The sequence below is a fragment of the Rhinoraja longicauda genome, chromosome 42 (assembly GCF_053455715.1).
Source record: "Rhinoraja longicauda isolate Sanriku21f chromosome 42, sRhiLon1.1, whole genome shotgun sequence".
In the NCBI taxonomy this organism is placed as follows: Eukaryota; Metazoa; Chordata; class Chondrichthyes; order Rajiformes; family Arhynchobatidae; genus Rhinoraja; species Rhinoraja longicauda.
The window spans coordinates 6,317,990-6,337,761 of NC_135994.1; the positions used below are offsets into that span (position 1 = coordinate 6,317,990).

The 19,772-nt window shown below is 46.3% G+C and overlaps 1 long non-coding RNA gene across 1 annotated transcript in view; it reads right to left on the reverse strand.

Moving 5' to 3' along the window:
• Positions 1 to 5,658: 5,658 nt before the first annotated feature.
• LOC144611983 (uncharacterized) overlaps positions 5,659 to 19,772 on the reverse strand; it is a 36,785-nt gene continuing 22,671 nt past the window's right edge. Inside the window, exon 3 of the long non-coding RNA XR_013549601.1 lies at positions 5,659 to 5,730. This is a non-coding gene — a long non-coding RNA (uncharacterized LOC144611983). The remainder of the gene's footprint in view (positions 5,731 to 19,772) is intronic.

The following is a 19,772-nucleotide window of genomic DNA, read 5'->3' on the forward strand; positions in this document are numbered from 1 at the left end:
CCCTTTCCCATTTAGCCTTCAAATAAAACTTTGCGGAATATTTACGACCCTACCTTGGTCAAGTCATTGGTTATTTTAAAGCAGAGATTGATAGGTTCTTGACTACTAAGGACGTCAAATGCCACAGGGAGAAGGCAGGGAGAATGGGGTTGAGAAGGAAAAATAGATCAGCCATGATTGAATGGCGAAGCAGACTCGACGGGCTGAATGGCCTGACTCTGCTCCTATGTCTTGTGATCTTATAATAATAATAATAATAATGCATTACATTTATATAGCGCTTTTCAAACACTCAAAGACGCTTTACAGGGATTACTAGAACATAGAGTAGTGAATAAATAGATAAATAAGTAAACGAACAGAAAAAGGAGACAGAAGGTGATGTGACGGTCAGTGCTTGAAGGCAGTGCTGAACAGGTGAGACTTCAGTGATGTTTTGAATGTGGTGAGTGAGGAGGAGTCTCTGACGGTTTGGGGTAGTGAGTTCCATAGGGTGGGAGCAGCGATGGAGAAAGCCCTGTCCCCCCAGGATCTGAGTTTGGTCCGGATGGGGGGGGACAGGAGATTGGCAGCAGCAGAGCGGAGGGTGCAGGTGGGAGTGTGCCTGTGGAGGAGGTCAGTCAGGTAGGATGGGGCCAGGTTATGGAGGGCTTTGTAGGTCATGAGGAGGATTTTGTACTGGATTCTCTGGGGGATGGGGAGCCAGTGGAGCTTGTAAAGGACGGGGGTGATATGGTCACGGATCGGGGAGTGGGTGAGTAGACGGGCAGCGGAGTTTTGAATGTATTGAAGTTTACTGATGATTTTTGAGGGTGAGCCATAGAGGAGGCTGTTGCAGTAGTCCAGACGGGAGGTGATGAAGGCGTGGATGAGGGTTTCTGCAGCTGTGGAGGAGAGGGATGGACGGAGATGGGCGATGTTTTTGAGGTGGAAGAAGGCTGTCTTGGTGATGTGTTTGATGTGTTTGTCGAAGGAGAGGGTTTGATCAAAGTTTTGGGTGGATTTGGTGAGCGTTTTTGGACCAATGATGATGATTTCGGATTTGTTGCAGTTGAGTTTGAGGAAATTTGATTGAAACCAAGATTTTATTTCAGTGATGCAGTTTGTCAGTGTAGAGTGTGTGGTGGTGGAGATTGACTTGGTGGAGATGAGGAGCTGGATATCATCGGCGAAGCAGTGGAAGTTGAGACCATGACGGCGGATTAATTGACCAAGGGGGAACAGGTAGAGGATGAAGAGGAGGGGGCCAAGGACTGAGCCTTGGGGGACACCTTGGGGGAGGGGAGTGGTGGGGGATTTACAGTTGTTAATGGAGATGAACTGGTGCCTGTCGGAGAGGTAAGATTTGATCCAGGATAGGGCTGTGCCGGTGATGTTAAAGGAGGTTTCAAGTCGGGTGAGGAAAATGGAGTGATTTATGGTGTCAAAGGCGGCGCTGAGGTCAAGTAGGATGAGGATGTTGAGGTTGCCAGCGTCAGAGGAGAGGAAAAGGTCGTTGGTGATTTTGAGGAGCGCAGTTTCAGTACTGTGGTTGGAGCGGAATCCGGATTGGAAAGTTTCATACAGGTTATTGGTAGAGAGGTGGTATTTGAGTTGAGAAGCTACAGCGCGTTCCAAAACTTTGGACAGAAAGGGTAGATTGGAGATTGGTCTGAAGTTGTTTGGGGTGTCAGGGTTGAGTCCAGGTTTTTTCAGAATGGGGGTGAAAGCAGCGATTTTGAGGGATGGCGGGATGATGCCAGTGGACAGGGAGGAGTTGATTGACCCCCAAGCTCCACCTCATGACCCCCTCCAGGAGGGTTGATGAAAGACATGTTCTCAGGATGTGGACAAAGCCACCATTTACTGGCGTCTCTGCACGGCACTGGAGCATGTGGCAGTGGTGTCTTTGTGGATGTAGATGCTGGATAGGGAGTGACCCAGCTGCATTGGGAGAATGGCAACCTTGATTTCAAGGACAGCCTTTGGGAAATGTTCACCCATTTTTGTCCAGTGAGGTATGGTGATGAACCCAAAGTGAGCATCCATATCTCCAGCAGCATGGCCAACCCTGATTTAGATCGGATAAAAACCACAGCTTCCAATTGCTAACCAATGCCTCCAACGTGTTTAGCAATGGCAAGCATTGCACAACAACCTTTCGTGTCCACTATCCGGGAATGTGCGGGTACGTGGGTACCATCTGATGAGCAAGAGGCTGTGATTTGGGGCGGTGGCCCTTTGCAGGACCAACAAAGCTGCCAACATTCATCCATTTGTAATGCTCACCACTTAGGAAGCAGTGACTGGCACGGAATCACCGAGTGTTGGAGGAACTCAGCGGGTCAGGCAGCTTCTGTGGAGGGAATGGATTGTTGACGTCTCGGGTCGGGACCCTTCTTCAGCCTGGCCCGCTGAATTCCTCCAGCACTTTGGGCTTTGCTCAAGATTCCAGCATCTGCAGTTCCTTGTGTCATCATTGACCAGGAGCGGTTGGTTTGTCATGGGATTGGGTCAACTCATTTTCTCTCTCGGACAGTGAAAATGTTTCCCCAAGCTGCAAACAGTTTGAAGCCTTTTTTTTCAGAAGTGATTTAACCTCATTAAGACATAAATGATCACAATTATTCTGTGGTATGATTGAGTACTTTGAGTGATAATGGTTTAAAATTCATTTTGAATACATTAATATTTACTTAAGCACTGATTTGTTGATGATTGTCATTAGCACAAATTATAATGGGAATATCCATAGATTTATCAGTATTTGCAGAGTTTAATTGCTGCACCGATGAGAGGGTCACAGTTCAATTCTAGTTATTAATGATTTCACATAATTAATCGCTTCCAAGTCTGGCTTCAGGCCGTGTCCTTGAAGTTTGTTTCCTGCCCTTTTAAGACAAATACACACTCGACTACCACATCTGATTGAGTAAGGGGAGAGAGCAGTAAGCGTGCATCAGTTCTGTGACTGTCCTCATAACAAGAGAGACAAACAGACCATTCACACCTGCGTGATGGTGCACATTCAAGATGGGGTTGGGGTGAATGGACTTTGCATGGAGTCATACAGCATGAACGCAGGCCCTTCAGCCCAACTTGTCCATGCTCCGTACAGACAGCACCCGTAGTCAGGATGGGACCCGGGTCTCTGGCGCTGTGAGGCAGCAACTCTACCGCTGCGGCAAAGTGTCGCTCTTTTGGGTCACTTTTTTAAAATATACTTCTTAAAAGAAGCAGCACAGATGGCAGCAGAGAAGTTGGTTTGAGTCACTGGGCCCCGCATTGTGAGCAGAACAAGCTGGGAATTAACACTGCACGAGATGCTGTCAGTCACACAGCCTGCACATTGCTCACGGCATTTATCCCACCAGTGGACCTCTGCAGCTCTCTCAGACTGTCAGCCTCACAAACCCCCTCCAGTCTGCAATCCTCCAATTATGTCATCAGTGCCCAAATGCGTTGGAAACAATAAGAGCAGAGAAAAGATGAAAGAATCGTGAGGGAGGTTATTCAGACAAGCCACCGTCCTGTTTAGCACAGTACCCGGTTTGTTCTTGCATGGACTTACACAGCACTTGCAGCACAGAAATAGGCCATTGGCCCAACAGCTTTAGACAGGTGCTTATGCCCCTCATGGTTTCTCCTTCCCTCCCGCACACAATTAATGTCATGATCCTTAACAAACAGCATTGATGTACAGAGGAATCGTGGGGTCCAAGTCCAAAACTCCCTGCAACACAAGTGGCAACACAAGTAGATAGAGTGGTAAAGAAGGTATCTGGTCTGCTTGCTTTCATAGGTTGGGTCATTGAGTATAACAGTCATGATGCAGCTTTATAGGACTGCGGTTAGGCCACATTTGGAGCATTGCGTGCTGTTCTGGTCGCCCCATTACAGGAAGGATGTGGAGGCTTTGGAGTAGACGTAGCGGAGGTTTACCGGAATGGCGCCTTGATTAGGGGGCATTAGTGACAAGGTGAGGTTGGACAGACTTGGGTTGTTTTCTCTGAATCTCCAGAGGTTAAGAGAGATCTGCAGAAGTATATAGACTGATGAGAGGCATAGGCAGGGTGGACAATCCGGAAAGAAATATTGAATATTCGAGGGCATAGCTTTAAGGTGAGAATGGCAATGTTTAAAGGAGATGTGAGGGGTAAGTTTTTTACACAGAGGGTGGTAAATGCCTGGAACGTGCTGCTGGGCAAAGATACTAGAGGAGCAAGATAGACCACTCGACCCTAAAATCCGTAGTACGTCATGGCGGCCATTTTAGAATGGAAAGTTGCAGAAACATTTAAAAAGAAAAATAACAAAAATTTGTGAATTGGTAGATGAGATATATTCTGCATTTTAATGGTATCATCACACATACTGTTCCCCCAAAACACTGATTACACTGCGAGAGGCAGAGCGAATGGCGGGTTTTGCCTACTAAAATGGCGGACGCTACGCTCCTTTGCGTACTACACTTCAGTGTAGGCGATTTCAACGGAGTGGTCCATCTTGCTCCTCTAGTATCTTTGCTGCTGGGGGTGGCGGTTGAGGCAGATACAACTGTGGCATTTGAGACTTTTGGATAGGGGCATGGATACGGGTTATGTGCAGCTCGGTAAGAGTTGGTTTTGACATCATCTTTGGCACAGACATTGTGGGCCAAAGGGCTTGTTCCTGTTCGGCCCACAATGTCGATGCCAAACATGACACCAATTTAAATTTATCCTATCTGTCTCTATCCCTTCATGTGTCTGGCTAAAAAACCCGCATTATGCTTTGCCCTTCTCACCTTAAAGCTATGCCCTCTAGTCTTTGAACTGTGCTTGTTAGGTTTGGAGATAGTCGCGACCTGGCACTAATTTTACCTTTCACTTGACTTTAGATTTTACTTTAGACTTTAGCAAAACAGCGGCCCATCGTGTCTGCGCCGACCAGCACTATCCTACACAAGGGACAATTTACAATCTTTACCAAAGACATTTAACCTACCACAGATGTAGGTCTTTGGAGTGTGGGAGGAAACCGGAGCACCCGGAGAAAACCCACACGGTCACAGGGAGAACGTACAAACTCCGTACAGACAGCACCCGTAGTCAGGATCGATCCCGGATCTCTGGCGCTGTAAGGAAGCAGCTCTACCACTGCGCCACCGTGCTGCCCCTATGTCAGTCTGAGCTTGCTCGCTTCATAACCAGAGAAAGTGTGAATGGAAGATAGACACAAAATGCTGGAGTAACTCAGCGGGTCAGGCAGCATCTCTGGAGAACATGGATAGGTGATGTTTCGGGTCGAGACCCTTCTTCAGAGCTGGGCACTGGGTGAATGTGCAAACAGTCACAATGTCTGATCTTGCAACAGAGGTCATTGATAAAAGGGATGCATGTGGTCGGGCTGTGGAACAGATATAAACCATATATACTGGCTTCTAATCGAACTGTAGATTTCTCCATACATCTATTAGTGTCAGCTTTGGTGGCATATTGATTTGAATGCTGCCTTACGTTGAAAGAACCACTCTCACCTCTCCTCTAGCTTTTATCTGCTTTTGGATAAAAGACGTGAGTTGTGGAGCCAGTGTTCTGATGGAAACCAAAGCAAATGGGAGCAGGTCACCAGGCCCATCAAGCCTGTCCCGCCATTCAATATGATCATGGTTGAAGATAGACACAAAACGCTGGAGTAACTCACCGGGTCAGGCAGCATCTCTGGAGAAAGGGAATAGGTGATGTTTTGGGTCGAGACCCTTCCTCACACCTAGAGTCAGGGGAGAGGAACACGTGAGATATGAAAAGATACACGGAACAAATCAAAGCCAGCAACGATGATCAAGGAAAGGTGGAGCCCACAATGGTTCATTGTTGACTGTGGGCAGGGTGATAACGAGGGTGATAACAGACAGTGATAACAGACAGCGAAACACAGCAGGATCACAGTGAAACTAGTACGATGACTAGGGTTGGGGAGGGAGGGAGAGAGGGGGGATGCAAGGGTTACATGAAGTTAGAGAAATCAATATTCATACCACTGGGTTGTAAGCTGCCCAGGCAAAATATGAGGTGCTGTTCCTCCAATTTGAGTTTGGCCTCACTCTGACAGTGGAGGAGGCCCCATCTTCTCTTCCAGCTTTCTTCCACCCCCCCACCCCCCCCAACACAATCAGTCTGAAGAAGGTTCCCAACCTAAAATGTCACCTATCCATGTGTAGTGCTGGTTTAAACCGAAGATAGACACAAAAAGCTGGAGTAACTCAGTGGATCAGACAAAATCTCTGGAGAAAAGGAATAGGTGACATTTCGGGATATTTTGGGCCTGAATAAGGGTATCGACCCGCTGAGTTACTCCAGCTTTTTGTGTCACCTATCCATGTTCTCCACAGGTGCTGCCTGACCCGCTGAGTTACTCCAGCACTCTGTGAAATGTCACCTATCCATGTTCTCCACAGGTGCTGCCTGACCCGCTGAGTTACTCCAGCACTCTGTGAAATGTCACCTATCCATGTTCTCCACAGATGCTGCCTGACCCGCTGAGTTACTCCAGCACTCTGTGAAACGTCACCTATCCATGTTCTCCAGAGATGCTGCCTGACCCGCTGAGTTACTCCAGCACTCTGTGAAACGTCACCTATCCATGTTCTCCAGAGATGCTGCCTGACCCGCTGAGTTACTCCAGCACTCTGTGAAACGTCACCTATCCATGTTCTCCAGAGATGCTGCCTGACCCACTGAGTTACTCCAGCACTCTGTGAAACGTCACCTACCCATGTTCTCCAGAGATGCTGCCTGACCCGCTGAGTTACTCCAGCACTCTGTGTCTGCCTCTTCACAGAGTCAGAAGAGAATGCCAAGAAAGAGTTGCCGAGAAGTTGAGGTTGATTTATTTAATAAACAATGTGCAACTCTGCAGGAAGAGCCTCGTGTTGTGATTGTGAGATGCTGCAGTCAGATGCAGCATAATCTCCTATTAAATGATTGCTTCTACTTCAAACTTGTCCTTTGCATATTTTCTTGCAACATGGGCAGTTGATATTTATTTATGGTAATCCTTTCGCAAAGCAGTGTAGAGGTGCTTGTGTTGCCTTTCTGGATCAAAGGTGCATTCAAGACTCTTTAACATAAGGCCCTTCATTTGATTACTTGTGCTGACCATCATGTTAAACCAACAGTTCACATTGTGTTGACAAGACATGAATATTAAACAGGGTATTGTTTGTACATGAAACTAATGTGTGTATGGCCCTTGAGATTTTTAAGTTGAATGTAACCAGAAGGAATCCTCTCTTCAGAAATACTTCTTTTATTATTTTTGTTTGTGTGCTGATCCACATAAAAGATGACAACATAGAAGGACAAGATGTTTCACTTCTCTGCGTAGGAAGGAACTGCAGATGCTGGCTTAAACTGAAGATAGACACAAAGTGCTGGAGTAACTCAGCAGGTCAGGCAGCATCACTGGAGAGAAGGAATGGGTGACGTTTCACAGAGTGCTGGAGTAACTCAGCGGGTCAGGCAGCATCTCTGGAGAACATGGATAGGTGACGTTTCACAGAGTGCTGGAGTAACTCAGCAGGTCAGGCAGCATCTGTGGAGAACATGGATAGGTGACGTTTCACAGAGTGCTGGAGTAACTCAGCGGGTCAGGCAGCATCTCTGGAGAACATGGATAGGTGACGTTTCACAGAGTGCTGGAGTAACTCAGCGGGTCAGGCAGCATCTCTGGAGAACATGGATAGGTGACGTTTCACAGAGTGCTGGAGTAACTCAGCGGGTCAGGCAGCATCTGTGGAGAACATGGATAGGTGACGTTTCACAGAGTGCCGTAGTTACTCAGCGGGTCAGGCAACATCGCTGGAGAGAAGGAATGGGTGACGTTTCAGGTCGAGACCCTTCTTCCTTCTCTGCCATGTCCTTCCATGAATGAAACCGCTTCAGATCAGCACAGCACAAGGCAATGGGTGCCAGACTGAACAAAAAGACCAAACTTATTCTCCAGTGCATCCAATGCTCAGACGTGGAAACAAGTTCTCTTGAGCAAAACACCAAGTGCTGGAGGAACTCAGCGGGTCAGGCAACAACTGCGGAGGGAATGCACGGGTGACATTTTGGGTCGGCACCCTTTCCACAGAGCCTGTCTAACCTGCAGAAGGCTCCCACCACTTTTTGTTTCAGTTGTTGAAAACTCCGTCAGTCTGATCAGTATGAGAGCTGCAGGGGCTGGTACATGTGGGCAAGTGGGGCTTGAGCAGGCAGGTGGCGGGGTAGTTAGGGATGCTTAGTTTAATTTAGTCTTTAGTTTATTTTAGAGATACAGTGCGGGAACAGGCCCTTCAGCCCACTGAGGCTGCACTGACCAGCGGTCACCATACACTTACACTGTCCAACACACTAGGGACAATTTACAATTATACCAAGCTCCATGTTGCATGCGCCTTCCACTGCCTGCACTTGGCTGTCTCGGAGAGACTCAGGCACTCAATGCCTTCCCAGTTGCTCCTTCTCAAAGGATGGTCAGGGCCATTGATTTGCACAAATTGATGGGGACATTCCTTGGGTTGCTAGAAACCTGGAGTGTTTTTTATGGAGTATCAGAGGCTGAGGGAAGATCTGATACAAGTGTATAAAATTATGAGCGGCATTCATAGTGTAGACCGCCAGAATCTTTTTCCCAGGACCAGAGGTCTTTAAGGTGAAAGGGGCAAAGTTTAAAGGAGATGTGTGGGGCAAGTTTTTTACACAGAGAGTAGTGGATGCCTGGAACACGCTGGAGATGGTAGAGGCAAATACGCTAGTGGTCTTTAAGAGGCCTTTAGATGCACATGCAGTAAATGGAGGAATATGGATCATGTGCAGGCAGAGGATACTTGGTGAGTAGGAAAGAACTGCAGATGTGTAAGAAGGAACTGCAGATGCTGGTTTAAACTGAAGAAGGCTGACAGCCACAAAAAGCTGGGGTAACTCAGTGGGACAGGCAGCATCTCTGGAGAGAAGGAATGGGTGACGTTTCATGTCCAGACCCTTCTTCAGATGCTGGTTTAAACCGAAGATAGACACAAAATGGTGGAGTAACTCAGCAGGACACAACATCTCTGGGTATAAGGAATGGGTGACGTTTCGGGTCGAGAGCCTCTTTGGACAAGTTTAACTTGGTATCATGTTCAGCACGGACACTGTGGGAGGAAGGGCCAATTCCTGTACAGTGCTGTACTGTTCGATGTTCTATGACCCCACAAATGAATGTAAGCAGTGATGGTAAAATGACAGATAATTACATTGACTCATTTTTTAATCGGCAAGCAGGAGCACATGGCATGAGAGGGAATATCAAGAAGGGTGTCAAAAATTAAAGATAAATAGTGGCGAGATCATTGATAAACCAGACAAGCTGAGAGAGGATAACAGAAGAGGTAAAGATGGTTTGTATCCAAGCACATTTGCAAAGTGTATAAACACCAGCATGAACCTATCAGGGCAAGTGGTCCACATGACCACCGGGTGGCGCCAGCAATGGTTGCCTTGCCAACAGTCTGTCTGTCTCTTCCTTCTTTGTGTTTTAATAGTATGTGTTAAATGTATGTTTTAGAGATCTTTAGCTTGACTTATGTGGGGGGGTGGGGGAAACTTTTTTAATCTCTTACCTCGGCGGAGATGCTTATCTCCGTCCACATTGCGGCCTAATATCGAGGAATTGGCGTCCTTTACTGGAGACCGACTTTTGAGGCGGGGAGGCTACGGGACTTTAACATCGTGGAGCCCACGATCCCTTTGCCAAGGATCGGCCTCGGAGCACCAACCGTGGGTGCTTGTGGACTTCAACATCATGGAGCCCACGGTCTCTGGTCAGAGGAGAAGGGGACGTACAACGAGATCTGGGTGTCCTAGTGCATCAGTCAATGAAAGGAAGCATGCAGGTACAGCAGGCAGTGAAGAAAACCAATGGCATGTTGGCCTTCATAACAAGAGGAGTTGAGTATAGGAGCAAAGAGGTCCTTCTGCAGTTATACAGGGCCCTAGTGAGACCGCACCTGGAGTACTGTGTGCAGTTTTGGTCTCCAAATTTGAGGAAGGATATTCTTGCTATTGAGGACGTGCAGCGTAGGTTTACTAGGTTAATTCCCAGAATGGCGGGACTGTCATATGTTGAAAGACTGGAGCGACTAGGCTTGTATACACTGGAATTTAGAAGGATGAGAGGAGATCTTATCAAAACGTATAAGATTATTAAGGGGTTGGACACGTTAGAGGCAGGAAACATGTTCCAAATGTTGGGTGAGTCCAGAACAAGGGGCCACAGTTTAAGAATAAGGGGTAGGCCATTTAGAACTGAGATGAGGAAAAAACGTTTTCAGTCAGAGAGTTATAAATCTGTGGACTTCTCTGCCTAGAGGGCAGTGGAGGCCAATTTTCTGAATGCATTCAAGAGAGAGCTAGATAGAGCTCTTAAGGTTAGCGGAGTCAGGGGGTATGGGGAGAAGGCAGGAACGGGGTACTGATTGAGAATGATCAGCCATGATCACATTGAATGGTGGTGCTGGCCCGAAGGGCCAAATCGCCTCCTCCTGCACCTATTGTCTATTGTCTATTGTCTATTCGGGAACTCCAAGCCGCAGGAGCTTCGACCGCCCCGACTGTGGATGGTTCGACTGGCCCGACCTCGGGAGAATAAAGAGGAAGTAGATTGGACTTTTTTGCCTTCCATCACAGTGAGGAATGTGGGGAATCCACTGTGGTGGATGTTTATGTTAACTTTTATGTAGTTGTGTGTCTTGTTGACTTCTTTTTTCGTATGGCTGTATGGTAATTTGCATATCACTGTACCTTAATTAGTACATGTGACGGTAAAAGACCTTTGAAACTTTGAAACCTTTGAAACATCTGTGCCTCTTGTGGTCCAGGGATTTAAGTCTTTCCTCAACACGTCTAAATGACTGAGAATTCAGACTGACAAGTTCAAAGCTAAGCGCTCAATTAGATTTAATCTCAGGATGGGAGCAGTGTCGCAGTAGAACAGCCCAAGGCTACATGTCCAAGTCTTCAGGGAAATGTGTTCCTCGCTCCACAGGTTCACAACAGGGACACATTTACATCTCCTGACTGATGTTAGAACAGTTCTCTGTTGGTTGCTGCATTTCTAATTCATTTAGCTTTGCATAATAATGCTCCCATTTCTTTTCTCTCTCGTTTATTATATCGTTTACAGTGTACTATGTTTACATATTGTAAGGTAGACACAAAATGCTGGAGTAACTCAGCGGGTCAGGCAGCATCTCGGGAGAGAAGGAATGGGTGATGTTTTGGGTCGAGACCCGAAACGTCATCCATTCCTTCTCTCCCGAGATGCTGCCTGACCCGTTGAGTTACTCCAGCATTTTGTGTCTACCTTCGATTTAAACCAGCATCTGCAGTTTTCTTTCCTATATGTTTACATATTCTGTTGTGCTGCAGCAAGTAAGAAATTCATTGTTCTATCAGGGACATGTGACAATAAAACACTTTTGACTTGACCATTTCAAAATGTTAAAATTATTCATCATTAAAGCATCAAACAGTGCTCTAGCTATCACTCCTGCAGAAATATTAGACAATTTAATTGACTTTTAACTCGTTACATTATATTTATCTCTCTATTCAGTGTGTCACAGCACTGGTTCCTCATTCACTTCACTGCTGTTCTATTTGTCACTCCAGGAAACCCATCTGGGCATTGTCAATCACCAGAACGAGTTCCTTTCAATCCTTGCAATCCTCATGCCTAAATTAATTCATGATGGGAACGAGAGAAAGAAGTTGAATTCATTTGTACTGAGCAATGGAAATCTATACTTAGAGCCGAGACATAATGTAAAATTGCAAATTGCGTGCGGCAATACGAAAATCGTCCCATTACACGACAACTCAAGCAAGCTGTCAGTGAGTAGAGACAAGGAACTGCAGATGGTGGTTTACACAAAAGGACACAAAGTGCTGGAGTAACTCAGCGGGTCAGGCAGCATCTGTGGTGAACATGAATAGGTAACTTTGCGGGTCGGGACCCTTCTTCAGATTGACTGTAGATAGACACAAAGTGCTGGAGTAACTCAGCGGGACAAGCAGCATCTCTGGAGAGAAGGAATGGGTGACGTTTCGGGTCGTGATGCTTCTTCAAATTGATTGTAGTTGGGGGAAGAATACTGGGAGGAGGATGGGCAGGACAAAGATTGTGAGGTAATAGATGGACACAGGTGAGGGCTTTATTTGATAGGCAAATGGTTGGAAGAAAGGCCAGAGAGGCAGGAAACATGTTCCCAATGTTGGGGGAGTCCAGAACAAGGGGCCACTGTTTAAGAATAAGGGGTAGGCCATTTAGAACGGAGATGAGGAAAAACTTTTTCAGTCAGAGTTGTGAATCTGTGGAATTCACTGCCTCAGAAGGCAGTGGAGGCCAATTCTCTGAATGCTTTCAAGAGAGAGCTGGATAGCGGAGTCAGGGGGTAGGGGGAGAAGGCAGGAACGGGATACTGATTGAGAATGATCAGCCATGATCACATTGAATGGCGGTGCTGGCTCGAAGGCCGAATAGCCTCCTCCTGCACCTATTGTCTATTGTCTATAAAACATAAAGTGTGAGACATTGACTGGGCAATGATGACCAGTTAGCTCTGTTGCTTCAAGCATGGTTAGAATAACATCTACACCATGATTGGGCTCTCCTTGCGGGCCACTTGTTTTGTGAGGACAGTTCATTTGAAAAAACATTATGTCAGGAGTTTTACTTGCCATAAGCACTGGATATGGATCAGAACAATGGCATTCTAACTTGCTGCAGCTTTACAAGCACTTAGACAAGTTAGCTTCTCGTTTTCACCCTACAAACAACTAACAATGGCCTGTTTCCTTTATCATCGTTACTTTTTTTGCATATCTTTTATTCATTGTTCTTTATCTCTCCACATCATCGTCTATATCTCTCGTTTCTCTTCTCCCTAACCAGTCCGAAGAAGGATCTCAATCCGAAACGTCACCCATTCCTTCTCTCCAGAGATGTTGCCTGTCCCACTGAGTTACTCCAGCTTTTTGTGTCTATCTTCGGCAACAACAAGAAATATACAATAAATTATCCGTTTATCTAAGTAACACTAGATAGTGCAAAAACCAAAGTATGTAGAATAATAATTCAGAATCAATTCAGAACACAAACACCAGGAGTGGAAGTTGGTCATCAGGCCCATCAAGCCTGTCCCGCCATTCAATATGATCATGGCTGAAGATAGACACAAAACGCTCAGTGAGTCAGGCATCATCCCTGGAATATTTAGCCCAAATAACAATTCTTTGAACAAATGCAGAGTATAAGAAGCAAATAGAATGAATTGCATGCTCAAATTGAATTTGGAAGGTTATAAGATACTGCTACTGAGGTATGCTTGCAAGATTGCTGGCCTGGGTAATTAAATGCACATGGTATTAAAGTCTACAGGAAAAATGGCAGAGGGGAAGGAGTAGCCTTGGTCATTAAGGATGAAATCGCTTCAGTGGCAAGAAAGGATAGAACATGAGGTAAGCAGGTTTTAGAAACTTTATGGGTGGAGTTAGCAAATACAAAAGGTAATTAGACTGTGGTGGGTGGCATGTTAAGAGCCTATGGCTGCAGCAATGTAGCAGGAGTAAATCAATTCAAGATGCGTCGTGTAGGAAGGAACTGCAGATGCTGGTTTAAACCAAAGATAGACACAAAAGTGCTGGAGTAACTCAGCGGGACAGGCAGCATCTCTGGAGAGAAGGAACGGGTGACATTTCGGGTCGAGACCCTTCTTCACACTGGGCCTGAGTCTGAAGAAGGGTCTCGACCCGAAACGTCATCCATTTCTTCTCTGCAGAGATGCTGCCTGTTCCGCTGAGTTACTCCAGCACTTTGTGTCTATCACGATGCAAAGAATGGTTTAATGGCTTTTTATAGATTGAGAACAACATATATGATCAGATCAAAAGTTAGTGAATTTTTGGAATGTTTCAGAATAGTTCTTCGTAATCATGTCTTCCAGAACCAGATTGAAGAAAGGTCTCGACCCGAAACATCACCCATTCCTTCTCTCTTGAGATGCTGCCTGACCTGCTGAGTTACTCCAGCATTTTGTGAAATAAATACCTTCGATTTGTATCAGCATCTGCAGTTGTTTTCTTACACTGACACGGAGTTTGTACGTTCTCCCCGTGACCTGCGTGGGTTTTTCCCGAGATCTTCGGTTTCCTCCCACACTCCAAAGACGTACAGTTTTTTTTAGGCTAATTGGCTTGGTACAAATGTAAAATTGTCCCTAGTGTGTGTAGGATAGTGTTAGTGTGCCAAGAGTCATATGGAGACAAAAGGAACTGCAGGCGCTGGAATGAGTAAAACACACAGTGCTGAAGTAAGTCAGTGGGTCAGGCAGCATCTCTGGAGAGGTGACGTTTAGTGTCACTGCCCTTCTTCAGACTGGTTGCCGAAGGAGGCAGAAAATGTTTCTACACATCAGTTGCAATGGTACGATGCACATACATCTCACACCCCATATAAATGTGATACATGCCACCATTACATACAGTGGGATTTAAACAATGCTGTACAAATGTAATTCTATAAAAGTATGACAATGACTGTGCATTGACGGTATTTGATAGTAATTAAAAAAATACTAGACCAAGTGGGCCCAAACCTCTCCCGCATTGGTGCAGCATCCTCTCCTCCCCCCTCCCCTCTCCCTTCCTCCCCTCTGCCCCTCCCCCTCCCCTCTCCCCGCTCCCCCTCCCCTCTCCCCCTCCCCTCTCCCCCCTCCCCTCCCTCCCTCCACCCCCTCCCTCCCCCTCCCTCCTGCCCCTCCCTCCTCCCCGCCCCCTCCCCCTCCCCTCCCACTCCCCTCCCCCCTCTTCCCCTCCCCCCCTCCATCCCCCTCAACCCCCATTATCCTCCCTCTTCTCCCCTCCCTCCCTCCCCCCTCCCTCCACCCCACTACCCCCCCTCCCTCCATAGGAGATAGATTTAAACTTAAAAAATGTGAATACATTTTAAAATGTAACACCGATTTCAATTAAACTTCTTCCATTAGCACCAAAGTGACGATGATAAGGTGGGCCTAAAATTGTCGCGCTATCATGTACCGTTTTGGCTGTAGTTCAGGAACAAACAAACAAACAAACAAACGAGAGTTTTAGTATAGAGATGTTGAAGGCAAATCAGTTTCCTTGGTCTGAACAGAATAAATCCGGAATTAGTAAGCAATTTATTTTCAGTTTGGACTTTTGAATATTCAGCTATTCCTTTGGGAACAGTCTTCAAGATGATGATATGTTGGCCAAATTACTTTATATAATAGATTTTAGAAGGACTGACAGCTTTTTAAAAGTTTCCTCAGGCAAGACGCAGATTAGATTGTGCTCAGCAATCGCAGTTAACAATTGAGGCTTAAATTTACAACAAGCTGACTGATAAACATCTTAGGTCGTGATCCTCTTAACACAGATATAAGAAAGAGATCAAGCAAGTTGACAGCTGAGCTGAAATAAGTGGGGCGAGAAATTCAATCACACAATGGGTGCTTTTTACCCACAACACAACCCATTTTGAGCAGAAGGTCATTTGTGGCAATCAATGATGTGCTTTGCACTAAGTTGAGAATTTCATTCAGGCTCGATAGAATCATAGTGCAGAAACAGGCCCTTCGGCCCACCATGTCCATGCTGACCATTGAGTCCCCATCTTATAGAGGTGTATAAAATCGCGAGAGGGATAGATTGGGTGGATGCCCAGAGTCTCTTGCCCAGAGTTGGGGAATCAAAAACCAGAGGGCACAGGTTTAAGGTAAAGAGAGAAAGATTATATAGGAATAAGGTCATAAGGAATAGGAGTCATAGAGGAATAGAATTAGGCCATTCGGCCCATCAAGTCTACTCCGCCATTCAATCATGGCTGTTCTATATCTCCCTACAATCTGAGGGGTGACTTTTTCACGCATGGAGGCGTGTCGCAGTGGGGATCAGGGTCGCTTTTTATTAATTATCGCTCATGGATGGAGGAGTGGTGCTGGGTGGTCATCACTTATTTCTCTTCGAAGACATGACACAAAAAGCTGGAGTAACTCAGCGGTTCAGGCAGCACCTCTGGAGAAATGGAACAGGCGACAACTCAGGTTGAGACCCTTCTTCAGACTGGGAGTCAGGGGAGAGGGAAACTAGAGATATGAAAAGGGACAGAACAAATGGATGAAAGATATGTAAAAGGACAAATCAAAGCCAGCAACGATGATCAAGGCAAGGTGGAGCTCACAATGGTCCATTGTTGGCTGTGGGGAAGATGACAATGAGTGATACAAACAGTACCTCATATTTCGCTTGGGCAGCTTCAACCCAGTGGTAGGAATATTGATTTCTCTAACTCTCTCGCCGTCGCTCCCCCAGCCTAGTCGTTGTACTCGTTTCACTGTCGTCCTGTTGAATTTCACTGTTTGTATCATTCGTTATCACCTTCCTCACAGATATTGCCTGACCCGCTGAGTTACTCCATCTTTTTGTGTCTATCCTCGGTGTAAACCAGCATCTGCGGTTCCTTCCTCCACACTTATTTCTCATCCTTATTTGCAAGTGTGTGTAAAAAGGAGACACGCTCTCGACCCTGTAAAGTAGACAATAGACAATAGGTGCAGGAGTAGGCCATTCGGCCCTTCGAGCCAGCACCGCCATTCAATGTGATCATGGCTGATCATTCTCAATCAGTACCCCGTTCCCACTTTCTCCCCATACCCCCTGACTCCGCTATCCTTAAGAGCTCTATCTAGCTCTCTCTTGAATGTATTCAGAGAATTGGCCTCCACTGCCCTCTGAGGCAGAGAATTCCACAGATTCACAACTCTCTGACTGAAAAAGTTTTTCCTCATCTCTGTTCTAAATGGCCTACCCCTTATTCTCAAACTGTGGCCTGTCGGTGAGGCACCTTTGATACTGCTGTTACTGAAACGAATGAATGATTCAGTTCTGTGACCTTCAACGCTGAGTCCATCTGCAACTGAGTCCAAACAAATCTGCAAGTAATTGATGATCCCCTCACAAAGCACAGGTGCAGCCCTTGTTCCTGTTATTCAGACCTGCGTTCATCAGCATGGCTGAGAATGCATTGCATATATGCAAAATTATTCCTCTGGGGAAGCATCAATGTCTCCACTCCTGATCTATACGCTTCGTGCTTTGTATGTTCAAGGTGAGAGGGGAAAGATTTAATTGGTACCTGAGGGGCAACTTTTTCACACAGAAGGTGGGGGAGGGTATATGGAACGAGCTGCCAGGGGAAGTAGTTGAACCGGGTACTAGAACAACATTTAAAAGACATTTGGACAGGTACATTCAGAAACGTTCATAAGTGATAGGAGCAGAATTAGGCCGTTCGGCCCATCAAGTCTACTCCGCCATTCAATCATGGCTGATCTATCTCTCCCTCTCAACCCCATTCTCCTGCCTTCTCCCCATAACCCCTGACATGGGTTGGAAAGATTTAGAGGGATATGGGACTAGCTTTGATGAGGCGTTTTAGTCAGCATGGACAAATTTGGCCGAGAAGAGCTTGTATGCATTACATCCATGCTCTATGACTCTAGGCATTATGCACATGAAGCTGCACAATTGAATATATATTATACAAGCTATAAGATCGCAATTTTACATTGCAGGTGTACGCTATGCAAGTGAGTTTCTAGGCCTGTGCTTTTAACTTCCTGATTTAATTAAATCTTGCTTTTTCGAAGGTAGACACAAAATGCTGGAGTAACTCAATGGGTCAGGCAGCATCTCTGGAGAGAAGGAATGGGTGACGTTTCGGGACGAGACCCGAAACATCACCCATTCCTTCTCTCCAGAGATGCTGCCTGACCCATTGAGTTACTCCAGCATTTTGTGTCTACCTTCGATTTTAACCAGCATCTACAGTTTTTTTCCTACACATTTTGCTTCTTTGAAGTATCCTTAAAGTGGTAGAATGTCTCAACAATTCTTACAAGAGAGTTAGCAAACAAACTTCGATACCAAACAAGCAATATTGCACCAGGTGACTGAAAGAAAAGGAGATTTTAAGGAACAACTTCAAGGATGAAGGAAATCCAGAGGTCATGGGGTTTATGGAGAGAATTCCAGACCTTCACCAGAAAAACTTGCAACGGTCCAAGGTGGCAGCTCAGCACCACCTTCTCCAGGACAACTAGGGATGGGCAATAAATGCTGGCCTTGCTAACGCCATATTCCTGAAAAAGAGATAAAACAAGGCACGGTGGCGCAGCTGATGGAGCTGCTGCCTCACAGCGCCAGAGACCTGGGGTCCATCCAGGGACTGTCATATGTTGAAAGACTGGAACGACTAGGCTTGCATACACTGGAATTTAGAAGGATGAGAGGGGATCTTATCGAAACGTATAAGATTATTAAGGGGTTGGACACGTTAGAGGCAGGAATCATGTTCCCAATGTTGGGGGAGACCAGAACCAGGGGCCACATTTTAAGAATAAGGGGTAGGCCATTTAGAACGGAGATGAGGAAAAACCTTTTCAGTCAGAGAGTTGTGAATCTGTGGAATTCTCTGCCTCAGAAGGCAGTGGAGGCCAATTCTCTGAATGCATTCAAGAGAGAGTTAGATAGAGCTCTTAAGGATAGCGGAGTCAGGGGGTATGGGGAGAAGGCAGGAACGGGGTACTGATTGAGAATGATCAGCCATGATCACATTGAATGGCGGTGCTGGCTCGAAGGGCCAAATGGCCTCCTCCTGCACCCATTGCCTATTGTCTATTGTCTATTGTCTGTTGATTGTCTATTGTCTATAGGGTTGCCAACTGTCCCGTATTAGCCGGGACATCCCGTATTTTGGGCTAAATTAGTTTGTCCCTTACGGGACCGCCCTTGTCCCGTATTAGTAGGGTTGCCAACTTCCTCACTCCCAAATAAGGGACAAAGGGCGACGTCACCACCCCGCACCCCACGTGACCTCACCCAGCCAGCTCCACCAATGGTGGCCGCCCGGATCTCTGTGCAACCCTTTGCAACTGGATCCTCGACTCCCTCATCAACAGGCCACAATTGGCATGAATTGGCAGCAACACTTTCTCCTCGATAACTATCAGCACGGGAGCACCTCAAGGCTGCGTGCTCAGCCCCCTGCTCTACTCACACTATACTCATGACTGTGTAGCCAGGCACAGTTCTAACTCCATCTTTAAATTTGCCGATGACACCATTGTCGTTGGACGAATTACGGATAATGAGTCAGATTAAAGGAGGGAGATCGATTGACTGACTGGTGCCAGAACAACAACCTTGCTCTCAACCTCAGTAAATCTAAGGAACCGATTGTTGACTTTAGAAGACGAAGGCCGAGGATCCACAAACCAGTCTTCATCGACAGGTGGGCGGGGGAGAGAGTCAAAAATATCAAATTCCTGTGCATGCACATCTCTGAAATTCTGTCCTGGTCCCAGCACATTGATGCAATCATAAAGAAAGCCCATCAACGCCTCTACTTCTTTCGAAGACTGAGGAGGTTTGGGGTATGTCGATGAACTTGAACTTCTACAGGTGTACAGTAGAGAGCATATTGACTGGTTGCATGGCGACTTGGTTCAGCAACTCGATGACCAGAAGTGCAGAAGATTGCAAAAAGTGGTGAACACTGCACCACGGGTACTGACCTCCCCACCACCAAAGGGATCTACAGAAGTCTCTTCCTCAAAAAGGCAGCCAGCATCATCAAGGATTCAAACCGCCCTGGCCACACTCTCATTGCACACCTGCCATCAGGAAAACTCTTGACTCTCTTGA